The following is a 5329-nucleotide window of genomic DNA, read 5'->3' on the forward strand; positions in this document are numbered from 1 at the left end:
AAAGAGAAGCCTTTCTCTGGATAAAGAAAGCTCTTATCCTCTGCCTGCCTCCCTGCTCTGCCCCAGTCTGTGCTGGAAGAGAGAGAAGTTAAGAGGGACCAACCCAACCAATATCTGGGGTGGGGGGAAAGATACTTTTCCTCCTCATCCCCACAGACTTGAAAACAAAAAGCTCAGCAGAGAACCCTACCAGTTTTGAACTTTGGAGCCACCGCTGGAACCAGGAAAATCTTTCAAAATTTAACTTATTTTTATTTCATGATGTTAATACGATGTACCATTAAAAATTAGTACTTTATTGCATGTCTAAGAAATAATTTTAAATGCATGAAAGAAAACCAATGTGACAACTTATATTTATTTAAAATAATTCCTGTGGATTGCTTTGCTTTTATAATTAAACTTTTTTTTTTTAAGTAGAAATATAGTGCTGTGGGAGAAAGAAGAAGGGAGATGAATTCTTCTTGGATTTGAGAAGGTGTGTGGCTTGGAAGGACTTGGCAGAGGACTTGATCAGGAGACTTGGGGGAGAGTATGCTGTGGTCAGACTGAGCAGAAGAGGCCAAGGGCAGTTGAGGCAATGGCATACACTGGAGAGATTAATGTTTCTGGAGTCGTTCTGTGAATAACTTTGGAAGTGGGTGTGTCTCTGGAGAGAGGGGTAAGTGTTTATTATTTCTAGGGTCTCTGGCCCACTCTTCCTTCCTCAGAGCATTCTCTGCTTTTTGGAGAAAGCCCCTCTTGGAGAGGAAGAAGAGCCCACTTACCACCCCAGAAACCAAATGGGCCGGTGTGCTAGCTCCCTTCTCTGATGGGCCTGTGTGGGTATAGGATTCAGGCTCCACTAGTTGGCTGCTCAGTGCTTGGAGGCTGGATTCTGAGGAGGCTAATGGAGGGCGAGTGGAGGGCAATGGCTGTATGCTGACCAGATGTCTGTGTTGTAGACCCAGGCTGTGCCTCTTGCTGCCAGCCCTGGAGTGCCCGTGGTATGGGCCCATCTTCCAAGCCTGGCCCTATAGTCCCTGCCACTCCAATTTTCTGAGCCTTTGATGTTTCTTCCACTACATTCTTTTTGGCTACAGACAGCCAGACTTGGTTTCTGTTCTAGCAACCCAAGAACCCTGTCTAATATACCCCCTGGGTCGTTTTTTAAGGTAACCTCCTTACTAATCCAGTGTACCAGACAGATGTCTGTGTCTTGAGTCAGAATTTTCATTCATTTATTTTTCTGGGAGAGCTTTTTCATTTTATTTATGGAGCAGACTTTAACATCCCCCCTCCCTTTTTCGTGGTAAAAATTTTTTCATGCTAAAGTTTGTAAAATTTAAGTGGCCAAAAAATAATCCAGTCAAATTAGAGCAAATGTAACTAACACTGACCTGAACTGATATTTTTATAAAACGCTTACCAGCATCATACCCTCCTACCCTTGATGCTTATGGTTTCTCTTTTTAGAGTTGACCTATAGAATATTTGGGAATGTGTGATTTTTTTTTTTTTTTTTTTTTTTGCGGTATGCAGACCTCTCACTGTTGTGGCCTCTCCCGTTGCAGAGCACAGGCTCCAGGCGCGCAGGCTCAGCAGCCGTGGCTCACAGGCCCAGCCGCTCCGCAGCATGTGGGATCTTCCCGGACCGGGGCACAAACCCGTGTCCCTTGCATTGGCAGGCAGACTCTCAACCGCTGCGCCACCAGGGAAGTCCCATGAGAATGTGTGAATTTTTAATATTTTAAACCTTATGGGTGTCAAGGTCCAGATAAAAAATGAATTTTAAAAATGCAAGCTTATGAAAACTGTAGGATGCTTCTTTTTTATTTTTTAATAAATTTATTTATTTATTTATTTATTTATTTACGGCTGCATTGGGTCTTCATTGCTGCGCACGGGCTTTCTCCAGCTGCAGTGAGCTGGGGCTACTCTTTGTTGTGGTGTGCGGGCTTCTCATTGCCATGGCTTCTCTTGTGGAGCACGGGCTCTAGGGCACGTGGGCTTCAGTAGTTGTGGCACGTGGGCTCAGTAGTTGTGGGTCGTGGGCTCTAGAGTGCAGGCTCAGTAGTTGTGGCGCACGGGTCCAGTTGCTTCACAGCATGTGGGGTCTTCCCGGGCCAGGGCTCAAACCCATGTCCCCTGCATTGGCAGGAGGATTCTTAACCACTGTGCCACCAGGGAAGCCCTGTAGGATGCTTCTTAAAATGCACATCGTAACCAAGTTCTATCTTGGTTAACAAGAATTTATTGAGTCCTTACTTTATACAAAGCACTATTCTAGGTGCAGTGATGATTTTTAAAACTGTGGATATGTTCCCTAGTCTCTCCAGGAAGATGCTTTTCTAAACTGATGAATTAAATTTCCTTTAGCCATTTCAGTACAGTTGAACACGTGGCTACTGTGGGTCTTGTGTGGGATCAGATAGAAAAATTGAAAAGGCAAGACTTAACAGTACTTGGAGCAAATAGAAAAATATGTAGGAAATTCCCTGGTGGTCCAGTGGTTAGGACTTGGCATTTTCACTGCTGGGGCCCAGGTTCAATCCCTGGTTGGGGAACTAAGATCCCACAAGCTGCGAGGTATCTCCAAAAAAAAAAAAGAGCTGTATTTTGGAGGTACATCAGGTTGGAGGCAAAATACTGAAAGAGTCAATCTTGGGCTTTAAGAAATGGATGGAATTTAGATAGATAGGAAGGAGGGGAAAGGGTATGTTAGGAGAAGGGGGCTCACTATGATTGGGGTTGGGAATGAGCTTGTTGCATGCTCGAGACTGAGCGCCTGAGCCTGGGGTGGGGCTAGTGGTGTGGCAGGGTGAAGGGGGAGGTTTACGGTGTAGAACCTTGATTTCAGAGGATGAGGACTTTGGTTTGATCCCACAATGGGGAACCATAATTGTCCTTCAAAGGGTTGTTGTGGAAAGGCTTGAGATTGGAATGTAGGGTAAACACTGGGCTTTTCACCACAAGGAACCATTGGGAGAATGCTACTCTGTGCTAGAATTGAGAGCCATGGCAGCAGGGGAATGAAGTGAAGGACTGAAGTAGGAGGAGTTGCAATCAAAGGAACGGACAGATTTAGTGAAGGATGGTATGTTAAAAATGAAGGGGGTTTTGTTTCTGTTTTTAATATTTATTTATTATTGGCTGTGTCAGGTCCTAGCTGCGGCATGCGGGATCCTTCGCTGTGGTGTGCGGGCTCCAGAGCGTGCAGGCTCTCTGGTTGTGGCGCACAGTCTTAGTAGTTGAGGCAAGTGGGCTTAGTTGCCCCGTGGCATGTGGGATTCTAGTTCCCCGATAGGGGATCAAACCTGTGTCCCCTGCATTGGAAGGCAGATTCTCAATCACTGGACCACCAGGGAAGTCCCTGAAGGGGGTTTTGGTTAAAGATGGCTTTAAAATTTTGATCCTGGGTGACAGGAAAAATGGAAATTTAGAAGAGAGGTTGGTTTTGGAGAGAAGATGAGACTTTGGTTTTTGTCATGTCAAATTGGAAGTAATGCAGTGAACTGATGTTGTGGGATTAGAGGAGTGAGAAATCAAGACTGTGGGTAGAGAGTTGAGTGTCAGGGACTTAGATGGGGAGAATGGAGAGTCAGCATAAGAGAAAATGCACAAAGAGAAAAGCTGAGGGCAGGGCCTGAGCTTGGGGCCCCATAGCAGCCAGAGAGGGAGGAGAACATTTCAGAAGGGAATGGTGGCTGATAGTGTCAGACCTAGAGCAGTCAGGTAGTGTGAACGTGAGATGGAGTAATGGAATGAACGATGGCTATTGAAAGCTGTTCCAGTAAAATGGTAAGATGGACTCATAGATTTGGGTTGATTAGGACAGGTTTTGGGAAAGAAATGCACTTTCTACTGAGACTGGAGGGTGGATAAAAGAAAAAAACCTAGGGACCTCCCTGGTGGTCCAGTGGCTAAGGCTCTGGACTCCCAATGCAGGGGGCCTGGGCTTGATCCCTGGTCAGGGAACTAGATCCCGCATGCTGCAATTAAGAGTTCGCATGCTGCAAGTAAAGATCCCGCATGCCGCAACTAAAGATCCTCCACTCAGCAACAAAGATCCCATGTGCCTCAACTAAAAAGACCCAGTGCGGCCGAATAAATAAAGGAAAAGAAAAAAGGAAAAAAACCTAGAGCCTGAATTATACGGATGTGAATTTGAGAAAACTCCTTCCAGATGACCCCATCCTTCTGAGAAAGAGAAGTGAAATATATTTACTGGAAGTGGTCTGGTGATAGGAATTTGAGAGGCAAGAAGAAGTCTGGCAGAGTTGCAGTGGTTTGGGATTGAAATGATAGTTTCTAAGGTTGGGGGTTGAATGGTATGTATCCTTACAAACAGTTGTGGGCCTACTGTGTATAGAGCACCATGGAGGATAAACTATGAGCAGGAGAGACACTTGTAGAACTCCGGTAACTTATAATCTGTTGGGCTCAAAAGAGGATAGAATTGATGGTGTTTAACTTTTGTATATTTCCTTATCCCTTTTCACATAGGAGCTGGAGAGGGGAAGGGGAACAGTGGAGATGTTCCAAGGTCTGGGACTGATTTGGGAGTATCTTGTAAGATCAGAAGAGTGGGAAGCTTAGAGTCAGTTTTTTCATCTGTGAAATGGGAATAAATCGTGCCTAATTCCTATAGTTGCTATGAAACCTGAGTGAAGAAAGATAGATAAAGTGCCTCCTGGTCCATCTTGAGCACTCAGGAATTGTTAGCCATTGTTACTAAGGCCTGAATCACAATGGTCAACAGATAGTTGTAAGTATTGTAAGAAAACCCTTTCCAGAAGGCTTTAGGCTACAGAGGAGTGACTAGTGCTGAATTGGGAAGTTGGAAACAGTGGGAAAGAAGTAAATCTGGGTATTGAAGGGTGAGTAGAATTTTGCTGTCATTACATTAATGCAAATTGTGCAGGCATAAAAAAAGTCAGATCCTGATCATGACAGCCTAACACCGCTGCACAAAGATAGACTTCGTTGTGGACTGTGATCCAAAAATATAGGAACTGGGAAAGAAAGGACTTAATGCATAAATGGAGCTGTGTGGGTTTACTTTGAAAGGGCTTTATATGGAAGGAGGTAGGACTTAAGTTTATAGAATCTTTAAATTTGTAAACATAGAAGTAACCTAAGACATGGTCTTTCTAGTCACTTCAGGGAGATAAGGGACCTGAAACCGGAAGGGTGTTCATACCCGTCTACTGTGATATTTCTGGTAAAATAATGTACAGAGGTAGAAAGAATACAAATTTCTTTTGACAGATCCACAAAAGGAGTTAAAGGAGTGGATTGGAGAAATTTGAATAAAGATATGTTTCTAATACTGACTCCCCACACCAGC

At 44.4% G+C, this 5329-nt stretch overlaps 1 non-coding gene across 1 annotated transcript; it reads left to right on the plus strand.

The window, feature by feature from the left end:
• Positions 1-2474: 2474 nt before the first annotated feature.
• Positions 2475-2546, plus strand: TRNAE-UUC (transfer RNA glutamic acid (anticodon UUC)). The gene has a single exon. It is a non-coding gene; the product is annotated as a tRNA-Glu (tRNA).
• Positions 2547-5329: the final 2783 nt, after the last annotated feature.

The sequence above is a fragment of the Lipotes vexillifer genome, unplaced genomic scaffold, assembly GCF_000442215.2.
Source record: "Lipotes vexillifer unplaced genomic scaffold, Lipotes_vexillifer_v1.1 scaffold1353, whole genome shotgun sequence".
Taxonomy (NCBI): Eukaryota; Metazoa; Chordata; class Mammalia; order Artiodactyla; family Lipotidae; genus Lipotes; species Lipotes vexillifer.